The 11,443-nt window shown below is 32.0% G+C and overlaps 1 long non-coding RNA gene across 4 annotated transcripts; it reads right to left on the minus strand.

Moving 5' to 3' along the window:
* Positions 1 to 5,851: 5,851 nt before the first annotated feature.
* Positions 5,852 to 9,680, minus strand: LOC144564269 (uncharacterized). 4 transcript variants are annotated; one of them, XR_013514590.1, is made up of 9 exons: positions 9,381 to 9,680; positions 8,662 to 8,800; positions 8,436 to 8,564; positions 7,722 to 7,820; positions 7,458 to 7,631; positions 6,841 to 6,956; positions 6,346 to 6,423; positions 6,161 to 6,211; positions 5,852 to 6,067 (listed from the first exon to the last, which is right to left on the minus strand). It is a non-coding gene; the product is annotated as an uncharacterized LOC144564269 (long non-coding RNA). The 4 variants fall into 4 exon arrangements; XR_013514588.1 differs by having other exon boundaries at positions 6,346 to 6,437; XR_013514589.1 differs by having other exon boundaries at positions 6,346 to 6,457.
* Positions 9,681 to 11,443: the final 1,763 nt, after the last annotated feature.

Genomic DNA, 11,443 nt, shown 5'->3' on the forward strand with positions numbered 1-11,443 from the left:
TATATTAATATTTCTCAAAATGAAAAAAAAAATGTAAGGGGGTACAAATAAAACATGTTAAATAATTAATGAAATTTTTTTATTGATTGAGTTGTATTATATTTAATTGGTCATGATGACTTTTGCTGCATTGTCGACATACATGATTTTGACATTCTACAAAAATAATTAACTAAAATATATTTCTGTAACTTGTATATTTTTTAATTGATAATTTTTTTTATTCACCCGAAATTGCAAACTTTTATGTCAAATTGCCACCAAGTTACCTCATTGAATTAACTATCTCTTTTAAGACATCCTTGATTATAACATGTATTTGTTAGGTGTTTTTGTAAATTCTGATAGTGCAAAATATATATAAAGCATGGATTCCGATGAATATAAAAATAAAATATGAAAAGTTCGGTAAGAGTAGAGGGATGATTATGATATTTTTCAGTTTTGAAGGGTACACATACACATCCTTTTTCTCTCTCTCTCTGTCTCTCTGTCTCTCTCTCTCTCTTTTTCATTTTGACTTTGAGCATAAAATGGGATCGGTACAGACGAACAGTTGAATCGTTGATTGCCTAAGCACAGAATGGAGACTCCAGATCTTCTGTGCTCATTAGACATGCAACATAAGATAATTAATCAATTAATTTAGTTCTCTTTTTCTTGAGAAATTTTTATTTATATAAAATATTATAAAATAATAAAGAGGAAGACAAAGAGTACCTGGAAAGTTTTACGCATAGATGGATTGGAAAAAAAAAAACTCGGCTCTAAAATTTGAACTGAAAAAATTTCTTCCAACTCATAGAATTTTTTTTATTTATTTTTCACTTATTTTGGATTATATCTGGCCTCCTCCCTATAAATGATACGACCTGTATCTGTACTTTGTGGTAACCATAGTGACAAATGAATTATTCGGGTTCGATTCGGCGAGGTCAAAAATTCGTGATTCGGATATAATTCAGAATTATATATTGTGTTCAGATCAGAAATCTTAATTCCAAAAAAAAAATCTTGTAATTATTTACTTTTGTATAATAAAATTTTATTTGGCAGCCTTGCCAACTCTAAAATTGAAGCAAAAGTCTTGTCCGGTTTCTACTGCTTCCTGCGCAAGCTTAGTCCCACGTGCAAGAAAAAAAATATGATGAGAACGCCTAAGTTTCCTATAAAAGGAGGTTGGGATGCATAGGGATAGGTACACATTTGAACTGGTTCAATGAGTCATCTTTGCCAGAGAAGAATCGTGGCCTATTGGGCACTTGCAGTGGCCCACAAAAATCAAATTTCTTTAAATATCGTGAATAATTCTTTAAAAAGCGCGAATAATTCGTAAAATGAGCGTTTTATTCGGTCAAAAGTTCGGTCAACCGAATAGTTCACTGTTCGGTGCGGAAACCTCCTAAAAACATTTTATTCGCGAATAAAACGCGAATCTTGTTACTATGGTGATACCCAGTGTAGTAATATTAGGTAATATGCGGCGCATATGCGGCCGCATATGCGTATGCGGTTCCGAACCGCATAGAAAATCAATATGCGGTTTAATATGCGGTTCCGCATATGCAGCCGCATATTTTTGACCGCATATGTTTTAACAGGCCGCATATAATCCTTGAACCTGTTATTTGTTCTAACTATTTGTATTTGTATTTGTATTTGTATTACTATGTATTATTATGTATTTGTACTGTTACAGAACTTGTTGGTTTTTACCTGACCAAACTGATAATAAATCAGCTGTTATTCCTTGAACCTGTTATTTAGATCCCAACCATTGGACTTCATTGATGTTGGAATCGGAATAACAGTAACAGGTTACTGTAATTCTCAAGGAAATGTATTACTCTGTATTACTAATTTACTATTACTGATGATATTGGCATGTTGTCATTACTATGTATTTCTATTTGTACTCATAAATTCTTATTCCTATTTGTATTACTATGTATTTCAATTTTCAAATATATATGAATTCTTATTTTAAAATCCGCATAGAAATCCGCATGTGCGGCCGCATACCGTATATGCGGTATGCGGTGCCCTTCCGCATACCGCATAGAAACCTAATATTACTACACTGGTGATACCTGCTCATTTGACTTATGATCCACTTTCCATTTTTTATATAAGAATAAAACGCGAATCTTGTTACTATGGTGATACCTGCTCATTTGACTTATGATCCACTTTCCATTTTTTATATAATATCACTATACAATATATTTTACAATTGTTAAAGATCACAGACAATCCAAGACAACAAGAAATTAAACAAAAAGAAACCTTTAGATCGGAATATTTATCTATACATCGAAAGTTCAAGTTTTATTTTCTCTTTCTCTTTATTACTTTATAATATTTTTCAAAAATAAAAATTCTCCGTTTTCTTATACTTTTCACATATAAGAAACTATACCATATTCCAAAAGATTTATGAGAGCGTCTAACAATTCTTCAGCTTTCATTTCCTAAATATATTCCCTAATTATTTTATTATTCGTAATAATAAAAATTGATTTCCGTACTTCAAAATTAGTAAAAATAGCGTCCACAGTCTACACTCACACCGCACGTGATGGTCCATAATTAAGCTCGATCCGCAGTCACTTGTAATTTTCAATTACCCTTGAGTTTTTATATCTTCAATACAATATGTTTATACTCAGGGACAGACTTAAGTAGAAATAATAAATTCAATTGATCTCTATTGTTTTTAAATATATATATATATATATATATATATATATATATTTATGTATGATTTTTTATATAATTTACAGTAAAATATTATGGTATTATAAAATTGAGTCATTCTCATAAGAAATTTAATACGATAGAGAGTCAATGTTTATTTGATCTCCATAGTTAATTAAAAAGTCTGACTTTGTCTTTATTTATACCTTTTATGTTACTTCTATTTTTATTCTTTATTTGACTGTATATATAATAAAATATAAATTTAAATTGTTAGATGATTATAGTTTGATTATGTGAATTTTTAGTCCAACAACTAGAAAGAAATCTTACTAATACAATCCAACTATAATACTATTTGAAGTTTCTTTTGGGACGGCGACATATATATAACAATTATAACTATGCGATGAAATTTAATCTTTGTTTGGAATGTTCGTAAAAGGGAGTTTTCATGGGAATGGAAATATCAACGGCCATTTTTATTAATATCCTTAAAATTTTTTTTTTTTTAAAATAACCCTACATTTAATTTTTTATTAAAAATGCCCCAATCGCCAGGCCCACGGGCGGCCCAAAACACAAGTGGACCGTCAGGCGCTGGGAAGCAGTGTCTGAGGTTACGAAGTTCATCCCGGAGAAAATTATTTCTGAGAAGTAAATTGCATGTAAATCCTTTTAACCAACGGCCCAGATTAGTCAAGTTACCTATCAAGATGTACGGTCCAGATTAGTCCTTTTTCACATAAATTTTAATTAAAATACAATCAAATTATCAAAACCGCATGGAAGGACTGCATGGCCGCATATTTGGACCGCATATGCGGCCACATTTTAAAACACTGTGTGTATGTATATCAGTATATGTATATGTGTAAGTATATGTGTAAGTATATGTATATGTATATGTATATGTGTATATCTATATATTATACATATATTATAAAAACCATAATAAATGTCAAGTCCTTAATTAGTGTTATATTTAGACTTGTGATATCCAACTGACAAATAAAATCAAAGTTCACCAAAAAAATAAAAATAAAAAAATCAAAGTTATAAAAATTTATGACATCATTTCGTAAATATATCAAATATTTTATTTTTTGACATACACTCTAAATAAGAAAACTTTTTTTTCACAAAATTATTCAAATCAAAATACTAAGATCTCTATAAAAAAAAAAAAAAAAAAAAACATGGGGTGCCCCAGCCAGGGGCGCTCCGCTAGTCTGTATGGGGCGCCCCAGCGCCTGGCGGTCCACTTGTGTTTTGGGCCGCCCGTGGGCCTGGCGGTTGGGGCATTTTTAATAAAAAAATTAAATGTAGGGTTATTTTTAAAATTTGTTTTTTTTTAAGGATATTAATAAAAATGGCCGAAATATCAACATGTGAATTCCAAAGTTTTTAAATCTTTGAATTTTTTTTAATATAGGTGTTTAATAAATCTATAAGAAATTTGTTGGGAATGGTGATGATGCTTGGAATGTGAATGTTAATTTGGAAATCAATCCAAATGATACTGTGAATGTACTGAATGGAGATGAAGAGTACGACATGAAATGAAAAAGAAAGAAAGATAAAATGACTAGGCTTATGTGGCATGATTATGTTAGTCATCAAATAAGAGCTTAACTTAAAAAATACTCATGCTTTGTGTTCAGTTAAAATTTCTTGTATTTATAAATTATGTTTTGTTTAATTAATTTTAGTTTTCTTTAAATTATGTTTTGCTTAATTTTTATTCTAATATTGAAATGCTATTTAAAAATAGTTATTTTTAGTTTTGTCACGTTGTGTACATAATCTCTTTTCTCAATTACTCGCGAGATCAGTATTTGAGAAATAAAATGGAGCTCCGAGTAGAATATTTTTTTTTCACTTCAATTTGTTATAGAATATGAAAGTTACCTAATTTTTTTTAAGTACAAGTTGAAAGTCAAGTAATATAATTATTTAAAATCTACAATAAATTATATTTTTTAGATTTTAATAATGCAATCTTCTACACAGATAGCATTGCCTTAACTAATACATTTGGACATTTAACTTCTAATTTAATTCTTTTTTCCGCCATGTAATTTTCCAATATTTACTAAAACCTTTATCAATAAACATTCAACCATTGTTTGCAAATTAAATAATTGAAACTTCTGTAAAAATGTGTTTACTTTTAATTATTTAGAAAATAAGTTGTCCAAATTGTTTGTCCATATATAGGTCCAGAAGCGAAGCCAGACTTTTGAATTATAAGAGCCAAATATATATGCAGGCCAATTAAATAATTTTTTTTAAGAAAATAAAGATCAATTTTACAGTTTCTTGACATTTTACGCTAAATTATATAAAATAGCATACATAAACATACAAATTTGAAAATAAATAGAGCTCAATTCATCGTTAATCCCACATACTGAAATTTTTATTAATATAAAAAAAAATTTAAATCTACACTCTGACTGAGAACTCAAAATCTTCCCAAAATATATTTCTGCAAACATGAATATAAAATATCGGAAATTTTTTTCTGATTTCTGTAACCGGAAAAAAATTCCCAAAGTCTTGACAGTGAAACATGAATATAAAATACCTAGTACAAACTTTTTCTTCTTATAAAATACCTAGTACCGACCTAAGGTCTCTATCTCACTACAAGAAATCTAACCTTTAGTGGCATTAAAAAACGCCACTAAAAGCATGAAAAAACGCCACTAAACACTTTTCCCGGCGTTTGGGCAAGTGCCACTAATACCAGGGTCGGCAAAAGCCTTTCCCGGCGTTTACAGACCCTTTTGCCGGCGTTTCAGAAGTGCCGCCCGAAATCTGGGTTTCCCGGCGTTTGGATGCTCTTTCCCGGCGTTTGAAGCCTCTTTCCCGGCGTTTAGGAAGCGCCATCCGATAGTTTTAATTCCCGGCGTTTAGCAAATTTCATCCGACATTTTGGACTTTTCCCGGCGTTTATTCCTTTTTCCCGGCATTTACTAAGCGCCGTTAAAACTCACAATTTAGCGCCGTTAAAACTCACAATTTTTTTTTTTTAAAAAAGGAAGTCTGGCGTTTAGTAGCGCCGGTAAAGATCACAAAAAAATGAAAAAAAAAAAATTGCTACGATAGCATACTGGATGGTCAACGATAGAGAAGAAATTAAGCCCATTTACCAATTACTTAGTACTTACAACATCCAAATATACATATAACTAATTTTAAAGCTGAAAATAAAAAAGAATACATCTTCAGAACTAATTTGTTCAGAATGAAAAATAAAAACATATAACAAGCATTAACCGAGACTAATAAATGGAAATCAAATGTTAAAACTTAAGACATTTCCTAGCTGGATTCCTCAAGTTTCACCACTGTAATTTGTCACCTGCAAAGTTTTATTTTGCCTTTGATTTCATTTAAAATTTTCATTGAATTATAACATTATAAATCAAAGAAAATGTCTAAGTAATAAACATACCTAATAATTAGCGTGCATGTGCCAGAAACAATCCTAATCCAATTTACTCAACTGACACAAGAATGGACTAAGTTATAAAATTGAAATGGTGTATATAGTCTAAAATCTAGAAACAATTTCAAATAGAAACTTTTTTTTTTTTTTAAATTGCTTGGTAGTGGCTAGTTTAGGAACTTTATGCTTACCAGTATTTACAATGAAGTTCATGAGATGGAAACACTTTCTGTGTAGTCCAACCATATTCTGGCACTCGCATATGAATTCTGAATAATTGAATCTGCACATCAAATTCCCAAACTAACTCCACTTATGGGCCAAATTCCAATTTGTAGAACAAACTCAACATATTCACATGTGCATATCACCTATAGTGACAAAACTCACTGGTTGGCTCAAAAGGTTAATATTTTTTACATAAATAACGGGACAACAAATTTATCAAGACTTTTAGGGGTTTCCCGGCATTTTGACATTCAGGCATATGGATCAGCAATTACAAATAACGGTGGAATACCTAAAAAACATTTTTATAAAATTACCAGACAAACGACATATTTGGAGTTAATAGCTTGACAAGATGGCGTATAATTACATCAATTACCAGTGCATAATCTAATAAAATTAAGAGGAAAATTTAAGAGAAAACTTAATCTAATAATTTTTTTGCCAAAGTAACTTACAAGGACAAAACCGGCAAGAAATGAGTCCACAATTTGGGATGCATCAGCCAATACAATCTGACATTGTTCAGATTGGGCTTCTCAGCTTCTCTCTTGTTTCCAATATTAGCAACCCACTAACACAACAAACACAATTAGTGAATAATTGGTATATTAACCTATGAATTTTATTAAGAATAGGCAATATGTATGTATAGCTCTTGCTTTAGACAATGCCTCTTTTCTTCTTTTTACAAGGACAGTAAATTTTTTTGCTTGCTTCACCATCACCTAGCCTCACCACGTATCAGGCTCCCTCCATCATTCATCAAATTTAGTATGCCAGTTTACTAGAAACTCCAAAACTAACTAGTACCTAATGTACCAGCGCCAACACCGGCTATAGAAGGGCTACAGAACCAACACGGCTCAACTACATACGATATTCAACACATGCAATTCAAGGGTTCGAGAGTCACGAAGGGCTTAACCACATACACACAAATCAGAACCAAGCCCGATAAGAAACAAAAACAGACACAGTTCACAATTTAATTGATAGAGGGGATCGGTCCTTATGCCATAGAAGGCATCACAGAAAAATCAAGCAAGAATTGAAAAGGGGATTAATTTATTACCCGACATGATCGAATCTGTAGAAGCCAGTTAGTACCAAGGTTGTGGATAGCGACTTCCCAACCCCGCCTCTCGACCAACTCCGAGTCCAAATTATAAAGTAGAAATTACCAGCGATACTCAAAGCATATTGAGTTGAAGGGATTTCATCTTGGGAAACAAACGACACTGAATATCTATGATAGGCAAAACAAAATTAAGAGATTTTATAAAATTAACCCCTCGAAAAGTAAAAAATCGCACAAGCAGCAAGCTAACAGCTTAACTGAGAACAAATGCACCAGCACCGAGTCAGAAAGGAAGCGCTAGCGATGCACCGATGATCAGTCCTCGGAGAGACAGCGGGGGGATATGTCGCCTGTTTCCTATTAACATATAAAATAAGTTATACATAACTCTAAATCAGAAAACGTAGTCAAAGTTCAAGATTTCTAATAAAAAAGATTGCTTGAATATGAAGCCGAAACCAAAGTTGCTGGTAAGAATTGCAATTTATCATAGCAACTCAATCGCAGCTCAAAGGTTATTAGTTCAAAATATGCACATAATAATTTCATTTGTGCCCTTCAATAATAATGTTACTATAGTATGGAGCTATCAGTACTTTTCCTGTAGCTGAAATAGCTTCTGCTATAGCACAATGGGCAATGCCAGTAATAAGACCTATCTGCCACAGGAGGTGACATGTCGCACTATCATAAAACATATATTACTAGTACAAATATTAAACGTTCATATTTATGATGACTTTGAAAATCATCAAATATCTGCAATGAGATGTACCAGTGTTCAACATGTACCATATTATCTCTTACATGGAAAAGAAATTAGTATGCTTACCTTGTAGAACATAAATGAAATTAAGAATGAGACACTATAACTCACCACAGTTCACCACAGTACCAAAATTTAAAAATATGCAGATGGGTCCTAATAAACTTCATCTATTTTGCTAAATAGTAAATAAACTGAGAAATTACTTAATTATCAATTACTAGAGAGAAGAACTTGGAGACTAGAGGGAACATTTGGAGTTAAAAATGAACCGGCAACTGTCGAAACACAGTGCAACTATGATCATTGGCAAAATGGCAAAAGCTCCGAATTCCCTATTGATATTTTAAACAAAAATGAAAAGATCGATTATTTTATATAACCAACAACAACAGTGCTTTATCAATTTAAAAAGAAATTATAGTTGGTTACCATATAGAAGCTTCTCAGAACCAGGTGTTGCTTAACCAAAAATTATAGCAAAGATTACGGCCATTGTTGCAATTAGAACCCCAAAAAATGCTTCTAATTTCCTCACACACTAGCTCTTAAGGAATAGAAAGATTATGACCTGAACAAGGCAGCGATCCATATTGATGTTTAGTTTCTGTCAGTATTATTTACACAAAAAGGAAAGAAAAATATTTGTTGGCCAAATAAATGAAGTATCCTTGTTGAAATATTGAAATAACTTAATAAACTAGACCATATACATAAATTAAATAACATCTCATTACGAACATAGCGCCCATAGCAGAATATTAATATTTAACATTCAGTGTCTGAGATAATCTAGTTGTCTACTTAATTTCTCAAGCACAATCCAAACATTACCAACAACAGGGTGTCATTTTTACCAGTATCTTGTAGCTATAACTAGAGGCTTCGATGGTAGATGTCTTGATTAAGTGTAGTCAGACTTGAAAGAGGTGATTTGAATTGGAAAAAAGACAACTTAGAGCTGCTCCAGTTGAAAACGAAGACAGCAAGTAGCCAGAAACGATTAACACTTAATCCTAACCCTTAATTCACAAAATTTCAAATTCAAACTCTCAATCCTAACCCTTAATTCACAAAATTCACAAAAATTTCATTATTTCACGAATTTCACATGAGAAAAATAAAGTAACTATTGAACCAAAATAACATACCTAGAGAGAGAGTGCGACGAACTGGTAAATGATCGGTCCCACAGAGAGAGACAACGGGGATAGGGTTTGTGCTCCATGCACGCGCTTAGAGAAAGAGAAAGACAACGGGGGAGGGTTTGTTCTCGGTGCTCGGGCTTAGAAAGAGAGAGAGAGACAGCGGGGAAGGATTTGTGCTCGGTAAAGTGAGGGCAAACGAAATGGCGAAGGGGGCACGAGCGGAGCGGGATGGCGAGGCAGAGATGAAGCGAAAAGGGAGAGGCAGAGAGGAAAGGCGGGTCTAGGGTATGGGTTGAGAGACCTAACTTTTTAGAACTTGCGCAATTATTTTTGTTTGGGCGATACTCAAAACTTGGACGAAATATTTTTTTAACAAAAGCCGGCGTTTGCTTAGGGATCAAATCTCAACTACGCCATATGCTGGCGTTTTTAGTAACGCCGCCCGATTTAACGCCGGTAAATATATATTTTGTTGTAGTGTCTCGTGAGAGCTAGTACAAACTTTTTCTTCTTAAATGCTCCTTCCTAAGCTTGACTTGTTGGCCAAGTCTAACTAGAAATTCTTTTGAGTACGTTGAGTATACAAAGTCAAATTAAATATATTCTCAAAATATAGACAACAACCATTATTTTGTTTGTGCATTAAAACCCTAAAATTTGACATAATATTAGAAATGCATAATTCCAACTGGAAAAACTATTTATTGCCGACAATTAAAATATTTCTATAAAATTGTGATGATTTTCGGAAGATCTGGAATTCAAATACTAATAAAATCAAATTATCATTTTGAATACTGATTTCTTGAATTTTCTTTAGCCTTGTTAGCCATTTTATTCGTCCAAACATCAATTTTTATGTTAATTCAACATAAGACCTTGCTTTAAACTTGAGAGTTCAGTTTAATTCAACATCCAACACAATCCTTCTCTAATCTTGTTTCCAGGCCATTGGGTGACTAGCTACATGACCCCCTCCTGTGTCCCCGAAATTGAATTTACCAGTAAAACTGCTAGGTAAATAAAGATATCGTTTTATAAATAACATTTTTTTTATTCTTTTTATAAATAACTAAAATTTCAAATTTTAAAACATTATAATTCATAAAAGTATTTAAATAAGTATATTTGAATCATTCTATGCTTAAGTGTCAAATAGTAAACTAACTGGTAAAGAAACTAAATAACATATTCAATTAAATAATTTATGGGAATAATTATCAAAATTAAATATTAGGACCCAACCACCATATAACATGTCACTAATAATTTTTTTGGAATCATATCATGTCTGCTTTTATATATATTTGAACCGGTTAATAATGTTGGGACAAAAAATAGAGGTAAGCAGATCATAAGAGAAACCAAGACAATAAGCAAGTAACCACAAAAAATTAGAGATGACACAATATTTTACGTGAAAACCCTTTCAAGAAAAAAATTACGGAACACACGGCACAAATTCACTAGAGTCTTAAGTATAAGACTTGTAAGAGATTAGAATTCTCAATAGCACTCTCTCACACACTTTCTTATAAGTTTCAAAAAGAAGAGACCAAACTCTAGTCATGACTTGGTAAAGAGAAAACAGAGACACAAAAGCAGCTCAACTCTAACTCACGAAAATGGGCTCTGTGAAATGAAGCAACGGCTTCAATCAGGGGCGGAAGGTAGTACTATTGAAAGGTGGCTGAGTAAATCCCAATATTTTCAATTTTTTTAACAAGTACTTAGAAAATTTACTAAAATTTATATTTTATGTCTCAGCTCCCTCTATGATGATACAAAAAATTTCAAGGGTTCATGTGGAAAAATAACATCAACTATTTTGGTATAGTTTCACGTGATCCGTGACCAATTAGACTCATTTGAAAACTTTTAAGAGTTGTTTAATATTATAGTATAAAAAGGTACAAACTAGAACAGAGAAAAGACAATATACACACGGTTACCGAAAAAAATGTATTGTAAATTTAGATGAGCGAAAAAACTTTGTTGTAAAAATAGAAAGCAATGACAAGAGAAGAAAACAACAAATTAGCTTTCATGTTAGAATGCTCCATCAA

The sequence above is a fragment of the Carex rostrata genome, chromosome 13, assembly GCF_964058835.1.
Source record: "Carex rostrata chromosome 13, lpCarRost1.2, whole genome shotgun sequence".
NCBI classification, from domain to species: domain Eukaryota; kingdom Viridiplantae; phylum Streptophyta; class Magnoliopsida; order Poales; family Cyperaceae; genus Carex; species Carex rostrata.